Below are 15,566 nucleotides of genomic sequence, written 5' to 3'. Positions count from 1 at the left end.
TACATGTACTTCTTGTCCTTGAGGTAAAAAAAAAATATATGTTAAAAAAAACTGCATTTCAGACTTGTAAAGCAAAACAAACAAGATGAAAAATTACTTATTTTACTGATAACATTTAACATTTTCTTCTCTTGATTGAAATGTATAATGCACATCATTACCATGATTATATGATATGTAATTGCAAGTCTAAAAGCAATGGGATCAGAAAATCTGATTTCTTTTTTAAGAGTACATTGTATTACCATAATGCTAGTAAAACTATCAGAATCTGTTTTGAAGTCCAATCATGGCATTTAGGTGTTAACATAGGAGATACATATGAGCTTCAGCTACCATCCTGGAGTGTACATTAAAATCACATAAAAAATCACAATCTCAAAATATATTATTAATATTCATAAGGATGAAAAAGGCAAAGACATCTTAAAAATAAGTGTTACACCCTAATATTGCCCTAAAAGATATTAATTTCCTCTACATGCTCTATGAAGAAATACATGGTGTGGGTGAAACTTTTCCATCGAGGGTTTTATTTGCATCTTATTGGTAGGCTTAAAAATATATTTATGATAAATACCTGTTATAAGAGTATGTTTTAAACCTCACCTGCAATTTGATATAAAGTGCCAGTGTTGATTCACTCCTGGGCTGCGGTGCTTTGTCAACATTTTCTTAATTATTTGGTAAACTAAATCTACATTGTTATACACTGAAATAAAAGAAACACACCCGTTAGTTTAAATGCAACACAATCTGAAATATAAAGTAATTAAATAACTGTTGATGTTATGTATTCCTCACCAATATAGGGCCAGTGGTTCTTGAGAAGAAATCGAAAATGTGAAAAGTTTACAGACAGACGGACAGCTAGACAGACAGACTACAGACAAAATGTGATCAGAAAAGCTCGCTTGAGCTTTCAGTTCAGGTGAGCTAAAAACAGATAGCAATAGGTCATGACTGACTCAGGTTACCTAATTAGTTAAAACATTTTTTTTTGTGATTTAACATATAAGTCAGCTCAGGTGCAAATATTGCTTATCACAGATATAAATACAACAGTAAAATTTTAGACATAACCATATGTCTGACAATTAAATTCTATATAATACATGTAGATCTAATAATAGAACTTACCCTCAACTTAAATCTTTCATAGCTTGGCATGGACCTATATGTTTTTGTGTCTGTTCGAAGTGTATACTTTTTGTCCTTGAGGTAAAAAAAAATTGCATTTCAGATTTGTAAAGCAAAACAAACAAGATGAAAAATTACTTATTTTACTGATAACATTTAACATTTTCTCCTCTTGTAATTGAAATGTAATGCACATCATTACATGATATATGTAATTACAATAAGATTATTACCATAATGCTGGTTAAACTTTCAGAATCTGTTTTTGAAGTCCAGACTTGGCATTTAGGTGTTTACATAGGAGATGTCAGAGCTTCAGCCACCATCCTGGAGTGTACATTTAAAATCACATAAAAAAAAAATCACAATCTCATTAAAATACATTATTTTTATTCATAAGGACTGTATGAAAAAGACATCTGAAAAATAAGTGTTACACCCTAATTGCCCTAAAAGATAATTTATATATCCTCTACATGTTTTGTAAAGAAATACATTTGGGTGGGTGGAACTTTTTCCATCAAGGGTTTTATTTGCATCTTATTGGTAGGCTAAAAAAAAAATCAGTTACAATAAATATTTTTTATAGGCCTAACAGAATGTTTTAAACCTCACCTGAATTTTGATATAGTGTGCCAGTGTTGATTCACACCTGGGCTGGGGTGCTGACCAAGACAGCTGACTGCGTCAATATTTTCTTACTTAGTTTACATTACGTTATACACTAAAATAAAAGAAACACGCCCGTTAGTTTATATGCAACACAGTCTGAAATATAAAGTAATTAAATAAGTGTTGATGTTATATATTCCTCACCGTTATCCTAGCCTAACTTCAGACACTGTCTTGCAGACATCAGACTTCTTAACTTTAACAGTGACGTCACCCGTAACGTAAATACTAAATTGGAGGTGAAAATTCCGGAACGTATATATTACATATTTTAGTGTTATACGGACGCTACCTACTGTATAATTATCTAATATCTATTTATGTGAATTCCATTTGAGTTTGTTGTGAAATTATCGTGATTTTTTTTTTTAATTCAGCTTTTGCTCCTGAATTCGGAATGATTATATCTCCGATGATCGAGTTCAATTTTATGTGCCTCTACCGATATCCGATATACACGTTACGAGATTGATGTACTTGTAGTTGTATGTAGACTATGTTTTACTGCTCTAAGAGTAAACTATACACCAATGCGAACTGATTACTCCATGACAGATATGCAAGTGGACGTAAGGTAAACAATGTGAAATAAATTGAAACATTAAAGACGCAAAACACGCACAAGTCAACAACGCACACACCTGTGAGCTTTCAGAGGTGAATGGGTTTTAATCATAGATCATGATATGATATTATTTTTTGAAAAAAAAAATAGTTGAATCTTTAAAACATATTACAGTATAATCATTAAAATCCAGACAACTTATGATCTAGAGTCCCGTTTTAAGAGGGATTTTATACTTAGACCAAGTTGGTCTCAATACTCTGTTTCATGAATTACAAATTTACAGGTTATTGATTGTTAAACATTATCTTGATTAGTTCTCCAAATTCAATTTGAACTATTAAGTAAAAAAAAAAAAGAATTTGGCCTGAGTACTTTTGTACAAATAGTTCCTGTGTATTTGAAAATGTCACCAATTTAAGAATATTATAGTCCCGGCAACAATAAAACTTTTATGGATTTTTTTCACTTACTGACTAAAATTCAATACTAATTTTACTAATTAATTAAACGAAATTGAAATTAAAAAAAATAAAAAGGATTGAATTTAATTATAGTTGACCTACATTTATTGTACATGTATGTAAAAGTACCATTAATATAGAAAATATACAGCCTTCTCAAACACAGCTATCTTTTCACACACATGTAAAACAATTTTTATTAACATACATGTAACATAGCTGATAATACTCATACTTGTCATTAACGTTCATGTAATGTGTGGTTTATAATACATGTAAACCATGCATATATTAACGCATGTGTAACGTGTGGTTGATAATAAATGTAAACCATGTGTGTGAAATATGTGTAATGTATGGTTTATAATACACATATAAACAATGCGTTTATTAACGTATGTGTAACATATGGTTGACAATACATATGTAAACCACGCGTTCATTAACGTACGTTTAACGTGTGGTTGACAATACACATGTAAACCATGCGTTTATAAACGTACGTGTAACGTATGGTAGCACATACCATATGTTACACGTACGTGAAACGTACGTAACACATACGTGTATTCCAACCGCATGTTTCACGTACGTTATGTGAAACGTATGTTGTCACACGCATGTTATCCATACGTTGTACCACGTACGTGAAACGTGCGGTTGGAATACACATATGTGTTACGTATGTTTCACATACGTGTAACATATGGTATGTGCTACCATACGTTACACGTACGTGGCACAATTAGCTGTGTAGACCAATAACTTGTCAAATGGAAAATAACACAGAAAAAAACCCAATGACATCTAGAAAAATCTTTTCAACTTCCGTTTGTCTGCTTCTAGGATTACCTTGCGTTTTTCTCAACACGTTCATATTCATTATCTTGTTCACAAGAAGAGTCCTTAGACAAAATTACATACCATTTTCTCGTTCTGATGTTGTCTATGTCTGATTTTTTGGTCGGACTTGGATATTTGATAACTGCCATCCAAATTAATATTTCAGAGGAGAAAGACTTTTTCAAGGTAACATGTATAATCAAAACTTTTTTTGCTGTAAATGGTGTTTTCTTGTCTCTACTTCAGACGTTTCTGATTGGTTTACAAGGATACTTAGTTATCTGTCATACATCGTGGAGTTAAAATTTGTTTCGAAACTCCAGAAAATATATAGTTTGCTTTTTAAGTTGGTCGATGATATTAATTTTCACGGTGGGTTTAATTTCACCGCCAGATGATCCATTGCAAGATTGTAATGTCCAACAAGTCTACAAAAACAATTTTCATATTTTTATACATTATATGCAGTTTATTGTTATTTTAGTCATTGCGACCATTGGATTATATTGCGTACCTCTGCGATATGTGATCAAAATGAACAGGAAAATAACTCCTAAAACTGTACGCAACAATTGTGAAATCTTGGGTAACGGATGCTCAACTAGCTCGTCAGCAGTACATAAAAACACTTCGTTTAAAAATGGTTACATGAGAGATCAAATAACAAAAGGTAAAGTTCAAAATGTCAAAGTTCAACCGATTAACATACCTTTAGATATTTTAGCTCACCCCATGGATCAAAAAATGATGGTCATGTAAAACCTGAGGCTACATCATCTTTGTATCAACACTTAACAGATTTAAAGAGGAAAAAAATCGTTGATACTGTGGTACTGCTTGAAATGTTATTATGTCTCTTATTAGTTCTATCTACCTCACTTATGGTGTCTTTCTTCTTCTTTAATGAAGCCTCCGTCCTTTACCTTTTTATTGCTGGTTGTTTTTGTGGAATTAATTCTATCGTAAATCCTGTACTGTATTGTTAAAAAATCAGAATTGTGCGTTCTATTGTTAAAGATTTAATCACCCGATGTGCACGAATAATAAGAAATACATTGTAAAAGTTGAGTTTGAACCATACTGATGAACATTCTCTTCGATCGTAGTTTTTCACTTCCGTAAAGTCGCCAGCGTGGCGCAGGGTTATAGAGCGTCTGCTCTAGAGTCGCGGAGTAAAGAGTTCATCCTTACGTCGCGGGTTCGAATCCCACTGTGGGACGTGGAGGCCAGTCCTTCGGATGAGACCTTATAAACCGAATTCCCGTGTCGCAGGACTTAGGTGCTGGCACGAAAAAGATCCTTTACTACTCAATGGCCCTGGGTTCCGAGCATAGGTCTAAATTTACAGCCCTCTCCATCTTAAAGTGTTGTCGTCTCCATATGAGGGAAATATTCTCGAGAGGGACGTTAAACAACAAACTAACTTAAGATATTAACACTTTCGTAAACGGTAGGAGTGACATACTTCCTCATTGTCCCTCTGAAATAATTTGCTTCAATTTCTTTTTGGTTAGCGTTTCAGTGATCACAATTAATTAAGTGAAGGGTGTTTATTCAGCAGTATATTAATTTGCATATACGCTTAAATATGTGAGTACCATCGGCAAAACAGCTGTTGGATTTGTTCAATTTATTTGTTTTGAATCTATTCAAAATATATAATGATTTTTTTTTTCTCCCGAACATTTAGCCCATGATTAGTTATATTAAAATGCAAACATAGTCAGAAAATGATTGAAATTCATGTTTGTTCAAATCACGGTCTCCAGGCCACAATAGGGAATAAAAACTTTCTTTCTGGAATGTAGAATATATTTGAAATGTAAAATATATAAGAAATTAAGATCTACATATGTAATTTTCAAGAGTACATGTAATAGGACAACATAACATGCAAGCGTTCCAAAGTGTGTTTTTATCCTTTGTTAACCCCTTGGCTAGGATGGGGCTAAAACGTAAGATCAGAGTTTACATATACATAATGCAATAATACAGGATATTTTTCCTAAATCTTCTATTTCTCTCCTAGAAAATGAATATTCTTTATGTTTCAGCGACACAAATTTGAATTTCTTAATATGCTTTTAAATCACCGGTGTTATGCGCCATCACTCTGACGTCATGGGTGTAAATTGCCTATTGTGTTTTCAATCGACTAAATTGTAGAGTGTATTAAATCTGTTAGATGATGACACAGTAATAACTGGATTAATGATCGACTCCAGTGCAAGGTATAACTTGTGGCGTTTGAAATCACAAATGTGCACAAGAAAGGATTTATGAAGTTTTTACACATTTCCGAGACTTTAGTCGGAGGTGAAAGGGAGGTGGGGCTTTTTTCTGCAAATGGCTTTATCATCATTCAGAACTATTGTTTATGCCTCAATCGCAATTTTTTCTTTCTTTTTTCTTTCTTTCTTTTTTCCTTTTTTGTTCTTACCAAATTGAATATTCTAAGGAAATATTATATTTCTTTTTTGAACAAAAAATAATAACTAATATGCATTTTAAAAAAAAGTCGCGCAGAATCTGGTAAAATTCGTAATGATGTACAGTGACACTGAAGGAGTGTCATTTCTTGATATTTACTACTGGAAAAGAAAGAAGTTATAAGGAATTTATTCATATATCATTTATCAAAATACTGAATGGAGGAAAATTTATATTCGCTTATTTATAAATAATTAAGAAGTCAAAATGTAGCAAATCGTTCTTTTTAGTCACAAAGTCACGAATTGTCAACGGCTTTGTTTTCACTGTCCCTTTTGCAGGTCGTCATTTATCGGTGCTAAAAGATTGAACGTCCGTAACCAAAGGAATATCGTCGACGTCAAAATTTTCCGCAAACATAATGTGTAGTCTATCTAATGTAACGTCAAATCTATTCGATATATTCATTCTTATGATTAGCTTTAGGAGTACTTGTAGGAACTTTTGGAGTACTTATTAACAATGGACACCTATGACGTTTCAGTGCCACGTGACTCTTTCTACTTAGTGGAAATTTGTACTCCGAGGACCCTACAATACGGGCGTCTAATCATCTAATTACGACCATTTTGAAAATCATGTTATAATAAAACGATTATTTTATGTTTCAAGAATATAATAGTTTTTCTACTTTAAGAAATTTAGATTCGTTATAAAAAAAAAAAAAACTTAAATAGCATTATACCATCTCTTTTGTCGCCCGCGTGGCGCAGTGGTTAGTGCGTCTGCTCTAGAGTCGCGAAGTAAGAAGTTGATCCTTACGTCGCAGGTTCGAATCCCACTATGAGACGTGGAGACCGGTTCTTCGAATGAGACCGTATAAACCGAGGTCCCGTGTCGCAGTAGGTGCTGGCACGAAAAAGATCCCTCACTGCTCAATGGCCGTAAGTGCCGAGTATAGGACAAAATTTGCAGCTCTCCACCGGCAAGTGGTGGCGTCTCCATATGAGTGAAAAATTCTCGAGAGGGACGTTAAACAACATAAAAACAAACAAACCATCTCTTTTAATCTATTGTTCTTAGAGTAACACCCCTTTTAGTCTTTATTTATGGTTTAAGAAAGGAATGTCTTTTTTGCAGATAACCAGAAAAAGGTGAAAATAAAAAATGTAACTTCATTTCTTTAGCATAAATAAATAATAATGTGAAAAGAATGTTTGATATGATTTTTAAGTGTATTTATTTTGATGTGATGTTTAATATGTGAGTAAAATGTTCTGATAATTTAAACAGCTATTTGGGTGCTTCTATTCATTTGAGTTTGTAGTTAACTTAAACAAGACAGTCAAACAAATTGAATTTTATAACTGTTATAATAATATTTTTTCTTTTATTGTAGAATATGTCGTGTCATTTAGGTCATCTATTATGTAATATAGAAATAAAATACGAATGCTCTTTTTTTCAAATTATGTCATAAATTTTAGAATAATATTTTTTCTACATTTTGATATTGTTCTTTTGTTATGGATTCTGTGTACTTCATACTTTATCGTTGTGTGAACCCAAACCTTAGAATAATTTACAAACATGCTTTTTAAGAAATCAAAGAAACGGCATAGACTGCCAATAGTTGTTTGAAACAGACGATCCCCCTTAATCACTTCGAGAAATACTTGCACATGTACAATGTATGTATAAAGAATATAATAAATGTCGTTTAGATGTACTGCTTTGTTGAAATGTTGATTGCTTTCTGGATTAGATAAGAATTCTTTCCTGATAAGCTGACTTTAAACAGGGTTGTTAAAATCCTTGTAACGTCAATTTATTTGTCAGTAGCTTGCCCTGGTTTAAAAAAATGTACTCAGGACATGCTTATCGCAGATTCTACGATCATTATAATGACCTTGTTTGTAAATACAACATATAGTTGGGATAGTGAGGCTTTTTTGTGCTTTTTTTTTAACATGTTTGATTTTTTTGCTTTTATATTGTTATTGGACTACGAAGGTGTCCGTATAACTGATTTATTAAACCGATAAATAAACAGTAACTGATTTAATAAACCGATAAATAGACAGTGTTTCTAGTTAGGGGAAATAATTCTATTTATGATTACCATCGTTTCGTACTAATAAATACGTGGTTTGAATCAAAATTAATGTCAAAAATACTATTGAATTTTATAAAAATCGAAAATTTTTTATAAAAACTTTGCATATTAATACCACAATCTATTTCGAGTTTTGCCTGAAAATTTTATTCAGATATATGCAATACTTTATAAATTATTTTCTATAATCGAATGAAATTTTAAGGCAAAAATCTAAACAGATAGGGGAACGTATAGGTTGATAACATCTAATTATCAAAGACTTTATAGCGGTTGTGACAATACTTTTGAATCAACCCTCATACATTAAAAAGTCATTAATAAGATTTTTTTTTCTCATCAGAGAAAACATTGTCGCTAAAAACATACAATATTTACATATTTTCAAAGAGAAGTTTTTTTTTTTAGAAGAAGCTAGAACGCCTTTATTTCTGACCTTTTATTAGATTAATTTTCTAGAAATATTTTCTTTTCTTGACAATCATATTTTGCGCAGCTGGTATCATTTTGCAACTTTACACAATAAAACAATCACCTCAATGAATGTCTTTATATGAGGTTGACGTTCAATATCGAGCGACCGATGCTCCCACGTTTTTGCTGAAGATACTACATATATATAGTTACTGTAGTATTTGTTCAGTTTTAACGTTCAGAGGGGGTTCAAACATCATTTCTCAGATTCCCTTTATGAGTAGTTTTCTTATGCAAAGAAGGACTAGAATAAATGATTTTTTCTGTCTTTTTTATACCAAAATATGCATACAAATCTTGTATTGTACAACTGATTAAAAATTTGAAGAGTAATATTTTATAATTTTTGTTGTTTTGAGGTCATTACGATGATTTATCTACCTGAGGATTACAATATTGTACTTCGACGGTAGCTACATCATCGCATTGACTGAAAAAAAAAAAATTGTTGTATTATATAATCGAATGATTAAAAGATACAAACGCTTTTACTAAAAAAAAAATTTGTAGATGATGAAAAAAAAAATTATGTTCACCTGGAATCTCAATCTGGAAGTAAAAGATCTATTTTTCGTCTAATATAGAAAAAAAAAAATCAAATCTTAATATCACCTGGAATGTCTCTTGCAGGGGACCTTAGTATGATATCTACAATGTAAGACCTCAGCAGGATCAGAGAACTGGGAATTATTCATTCATATCATCTTTAAAACTATTACAAATGCGGGAGTAATATTTTTTCAGCTCGAACGTTCGGATGGATCACACATCATCCCTTGACTAATTTTATTGATTCAGATTATAATCTGCAGATAATTTTAAAAAAACGCACAGAGAAAACACATCGATTGAAAATAAATTTAATCTATCAACGATTCACATAATAAAAATGTAGAATTTGACATGAGAACAAAACCTTATCAAGAACTCATATTAATTCATAAATAAATGAGACAGATTAAATTTTCAATGCGACATGAGAATATTACTTTCATCAACGATTTATCCGAATAAATGAAGAAAAAAAAATTCAATTCAGCCAAAAGACATTCCCCTATCCAAACAATAATAGAAGTCAGTAGATGAACTGACGATTAATAACCTTCCGAATTCAATAAAAAAGGGGGTATATCTTAACTGTCTTCTGTCTTATTATTGGATGCGAAAATTAAAATGATCTTAAAATTATAGTTCTTCAGTTGAATATGATGGAGGAGGGAGGGCTCTATAAGCTTAACGCCCGTACGAGAAGTACAAGTTCAGATTATGAACATTAATTTTACAACGTTACATTAAGTAAATAATAATTATTAATTTCTCACCTGTCATAAGATAGAAATAGTAGCTAAACCTTCTTGATAGAGACTAAAACTGCCAATTTCTTCCCAAATATGTTGCTAAAATTCATGTTACAATGTTAATCTCACAATTACTAGGCTACAACGTCTCAACTGCTGTTCCACTCGTGAAATAAATTCCATATCCAACTACAAACCTTTGATTACATTTTCAAGGGTAAAATACTTTGATTTATTTATTGAATAAAAGTGATATTCTCTCACAGTGTGAAAGAATATCAAAGTGATATTCTCTCACAGTGTGAAAAGATAAAAAAGTAAGTAAAAAAATAATCTCTGAGCTGTCAAAAGATAGAGATACTAAATGAACCATTTGACGGAGACTAAAATTGCAAATGTCTTCCCAAATAAGTTGCTAAAATCCATATAACAATGTTTTCAATCTCAAACTGCTAAGTTATGCCGTCTTAACTGCTCATCCATGACGTCACAGCCTCTGACTCTGTGCTGCGAAAAGACAGAGGCAGAGGGAAAATTAAAGAAAACGTAATAAACAGAAAATTCAATGTCTTGTAGTTAGATATGGAATTTATTTCACTTGTGAGACAGGATTTTTTGACTTGTGCTTCACACTCGTGAATATATATATATATATATATATATATGTATATATATATATATATATATATATATATATATATATATATATATATATATATATATATATATATATATATATATATATATATATATATATATATATATTAAAAAAAACCTGTCCCACTCTTGAAACTCCATATCCAGCTACAAATCATAAATTATCTATGTATTGATGAAAAACATTAAAATCATAATCCAGAAAATTCAGAAAAGAAACGAGAGAGAGCAAATCCAACTCTCCAGTATCGTCAGTCCTTGCTTAGTGATGTGTGCAAACTAAATACATGTAAATTGAACACATTTGTAATTGAATTGAAATACATGTAAACTGGATAAACGTAAACGTTAAAATTAAAGCAACTCGTGTCCATGTTTACAAATAGATGTCATGAATTTTTTTTTTTTTTTTTTTTTTTTTTTTTTTTTTTTTTTTGACTCTTTGAATTATAAGATTTTTCATGTAAGTTCAATTTATTAAACTTAGATTATTTTTTGAATAAAAAAGAAAAATCAAAATTGTAGATAAAAAACGGCAATGCAACTGTGTCAAGACTCCCTTTGAATATGCCATATTGCTTCATACAAATCTAGTTGGAATAAATTCAATAAAGGATTTCTATATAAATCAAAATAAGCATTTAACAAAAGTAATATATTTGAAAATATATTTCTTTTAAACACCTGTAAATAATATTTACTTTAATTATATATATATAATATATTTTTTACTGAAAAAAAAAATACATCTTTGCAAAAATACTAAATTTCAAATTTTACCAAGATGGCGTCATATTAACAAGTACATTGAGATTAGTTACTTTTATAACACCTTGTTATGAAGGATCTACAAAGGGACAAAATTGAATGCAGTGGTAATCAAGATTCTTCCATTTTCTTTTTTTTTATGTATTGACCAGCACATTATTTATCATACCATTAACTAAAGTAATTTTAGCAATTAGTAGGATCTAAATATTAGGTTCTAAGCACTTTTCACAAAGCAGCTAAAGAGTGTTGAAAATAATTATAAATTATACCTAGATTTCTAACTTGGTTATGCCCGTGCGGTATTGGAATTCATCGATGACCTCAGTACTCCAAGTATATTTGATTAAACCACGTGATTGTCACATTACATGACAAGTCTAAATAAAAAAAGTAAAAAAAAAAATCTTACATTTATCCGATGTTAGTAAAATACCATAAAGAAACATTCATCCTTGTAACGAAAGTATTTTCTATCTTGAAAAAGTCGCCAATATTTCTTTTGGGCACTTTAACTGTACTGAATTGTTATATTATGTCATTTCCTGTTACAATTACCTTAATATACTAGATAACATTGCACCCTGTGATTCAGACATAACCTCTGACCTCCAAGTTAAAAACATAAAACATTATTGCTCTTCAGTTGTTTCAACTAAGTAGAATATATTTGCCAAAGTAAATATATGAAAAGTAATTCAAACACCTCTGTTGTTGATTCGGAAAATAAGGGAGATGTATTTGCATCACAATAGTTATCAACAATATCGCAATCGTTAAATTAAAGAAAGGTTGCTGAACAAAATGATACATGTATAATCTTATTTTTAGAAGATAAATGATGATTTACTATTTTTACTTTGCACATTTGCAGATTCGTCGCGAAACTTCTAAATAGTCAATTTTGGACTTTGACCCCTTGGACCCACCGAGAGTCATACCAAGGACTCGTTAGGGGGCATTGAGGCGGCTGCAGACCCCCTGTGGAGAAGTATCCACATTACTGTGGAGCTTGTTAGAGTAGAGAGATACTTAGGAATCAGTAAACCCGGCGCCTGTCTCATTCTTTGTCTGTCAGTCTGCCTGTCCCATCTGTTTGTCTGCCTGCCTGTCTATCTGTAGCTGTTCGTCTATCTAGCTGTCTGTCTGTGTTTGTCTGTCCGTCCCTCTGTCAGGCCTTATCCACCGTATCTTAAAATGAAGCCATAATCGTTTGACGTCAAATTATAAACCCAATACCTATTACCTTGCACATTTACTTTTTTCCCTTAAATTACTATACTTTTCCAATTTGCTTTTAAGATTTCAGTGTTGAATTCTTTCCAGAATGATTAAAAAAAACTGCTTCTATAATATTAGTGAATAATGGCTACATGTATGTGTTTTCATTGTGCTGAGATGCATGTTGTTGTTATTTTAGGGGACGGTTTTTGGCAAGACTTAATTTTTATGAAAAATGACAAACGTATTTAAAATTGATTATTTTTTTCTATTTTTATACTTAGAAATCACATTCTTTAATAAAAGGAGTCAGTGCAAAATAAGGTCAAAGATCTATAATTTAAAGACGACATAAGTCTTAAATAAATGCAAAATCATATATATATATATATATATATATATATATATATATATATATATATATATATATATATATATATATATATATATATATAATGGAAATAAAAAGTATTTGTATGTTCAATTATATTATATTTTCCTGATTTAGATTTTCCTCAGAGATTTACCAAAATGGTAGGATGTTTTGCATTTTCAATGTATATCAACTTTAATTATTTTTATATTTTTTTCAACAAATATAGAATTAATTTATTTAAATGTATTATTTAACGAGGCCCAACCTACTTGGTCTTCGCATTCGTTTTAACCTAGCGTTGTTTCAGACGCGTCAAATAGTACAATTGATGTAACGACGAAAAGTGACCCCCGTAGAATATTGACCGGGGGTCATTTTTCTACGTAGAAATTTGACCACCTGGTCAATATTCTACGTAGAAAAATGACCACCTTTTCTCAAAAATTATGGCCTGGTAGTCATTTTTCTCGAGTGGCCCTGTGTCTCTTTTTTTTTTTTATACAAAAAACTGGTTTTGGTAGGAATATTCTTGTTAGTCAAATACGTAGAGGTAAAATCACGCAGCCGAAAAGCTTTAAAGTTCAAGTAACAAAAGAATACCCTATACCTTAGATGTACATCAATAATACAAGATGTTTTATCCCATTAAAGGAAAACAAATACATCTGTAACTATAGGCTATTATGCTGTTCGATGACTATAAGAGCAAAAATTCACGTGTTCTTAGATTTGTTTTATCAAATTTCATTAAAAAAAGTTTCCAGAGTCGTCATTTAAAAAAAAAAAAGATTATTTACTATGCTGGTGTCAGAGAGAGAAACTTATATATGAATAAAAATGCAGGGTTTTTGTGTATAATTGTAATGATCCTCTTTAAATTTTACTCTGGGTAATAATGTAAAAAAAAAAAAAAAAATAAAGAATGAAAATAAAGTCTCAAGCGTTTTTTTTTCTTAAAAAGTTACAAGAAAGATTAATGTTCTCGAATCCTACTCAAATAAATCTGCATGAAAAAAATGGACAATTGTTGAGAAAATTAGATCTCATATATATCTTTGATTTTCTGGTAAAAAAAAATATAAGGAAGATTAAATTTGTGTAAAAATAACAGACAGGACTAAATCAATATTCTTCTGATATTCGATCTCAGAGACACCAAAAATGGTTAGCTCAAAATCTTTACCAATGTCTTTTGTGGTTTGCTAGTGTCAACAAAGTCTATAAACAAAATGAGGCTTTTTATATAAAAAAAATTGATTAATTAATACTGTAAAAGAGGTGTTTGGTATACTAAGAATTAACACAAGTTTATATACAGTAGACAAGTACGTATTTCCCCTTTCTAGTTACGTGTAATAATTTTTACCAATAGAAAAACCGAATATTGCATTATGAAAAAACTTCTCTGCCAAATTTACATATTATTTTTTCCCTAAGTATAATTGGCAATATTAGCACCATTGAAGTTGTACATGTATTTGCAAGTCTACATAGAACTGTGCCAAAAAATATTGTAACACATATTGTGTTCGAATCAAGTACGTGAATTGTGTCAGCGTATATATAGTATTAAGTTTTGAGGGAGTGGGTAACGAGGATGTAACCCACTCTTTAAATTTTCTAGCCTATAGAAAAAGAATCTGGCCATGTCTTTCCTAAACACAAATTAAGCGATCTTGTTGTGTGATACGAGGTTTTAATATTATAAGAGTTTTTAGGATAAAAGTAAACAAAAATCGTTTTTTCTTACATGAAAAATCCTACTTATAAGGAGTTACATAATGCACATGTGCATGATGATGTAATTATACATGTATCTATATAATGATCAAGGAAGAGGAGTATATTGCCAGTATTTCTATCACAAGGGCACTCCTAACAAACATTTACTATATAGTAAACTATAGTTAGCTATAGTTTACTATTATTAACTATAGTAAATACTTTGAAACTTTGATTAAATATGAAACTTTGTTTGGAACTTTTTTGAGATTTCAAAGCTGAAACTTTCTTTAATTGATATCAATAATGTAAAATTTTGGGATGATATGTTAATGAACAAGAAATACGAGGGGTAATCAAAAACTTCGCGAACTAATTGAATTACTTCCATAAAAGAAATAAAATCAGATTTCGATGTTTATTATCTTTTAAAGTGGTCCTCTCCGATTTGAATGCACATCCGCCATCGATCTGCCCATGGGCGAATCACGTGATCCAGGTGTTCACGTGACATGCTCCGTAGCGTTCTCTTCGCAGAAATTAAAAGATTTTTGCGAGTCTTATATTTATTACAATGCAAATTATTTTTTATAACAAGAATAGCCCATTTGTCACAAATAGGATTGGTGGATTAGTATATCTCTTTTTTTTTTTTTTTTTTTTTTTTGTTGCTTCAATGCAATGGTGTAACCAGAAACTAACACATGTAAAAGCTGGGGATGGAGGCAGGTTGAAAGCGGGCACAAATTTTAAGCTAGATGTATTGGGCCACAAACTTGTCCTTTAAATAGTTTCCGGTAATATCCATTCCATACAGGTA

At 30.9% G+C, this 15,566-nt stretch overlaps 1 long non-coding RNA gene across 1 annotated transcript; it reads right to left on the bottom strand.

Annotated features, from left to right (window-relative positions):
- Positions 1–1,150: 1,150 nt before the first annotated feature.
- LOC133188839 (uncharacterized) lies at positions 1,151–1,854 on the bottom strand. The gene is made up of 3 exons (XR_009721326.1): positions 1,756–1,854; positions 1,374–1,467; positions 1,151–1,215 (listed from the first exon to the last, which is right to left on the bottom strand). It is a non-coding gene; the product is annotated as an uncharacterized LOC133188839 (long non-coding RNA).
- Positions 1,855–15,566: the final 13,712 nt, after the last annotated feature.

The sequence above is a fragment of the Saccostrea echinata genome, unplaced genomic scaffold, assembly GCF_033153115.1.
Source record: "Saccostrea echinata isolate AGI-Se365-2 ecotype Australia unplaced genomic scaffold, CSIRO_AGI_Sech_v1 ptg000016l, whole genome shotgun sequence".
Lineage (NCBI taxonomy): Eukaryota > Metazoa > Mollusca > Bivalvia > Ostreida > Ostreidae > Saccostrea > Saccostrea echinata.
The sequence above is the reverse complement of the archived record's forward strand: the minus strand, read 5'-3'. Positions and strand labels throughout refer to the sequence as shown.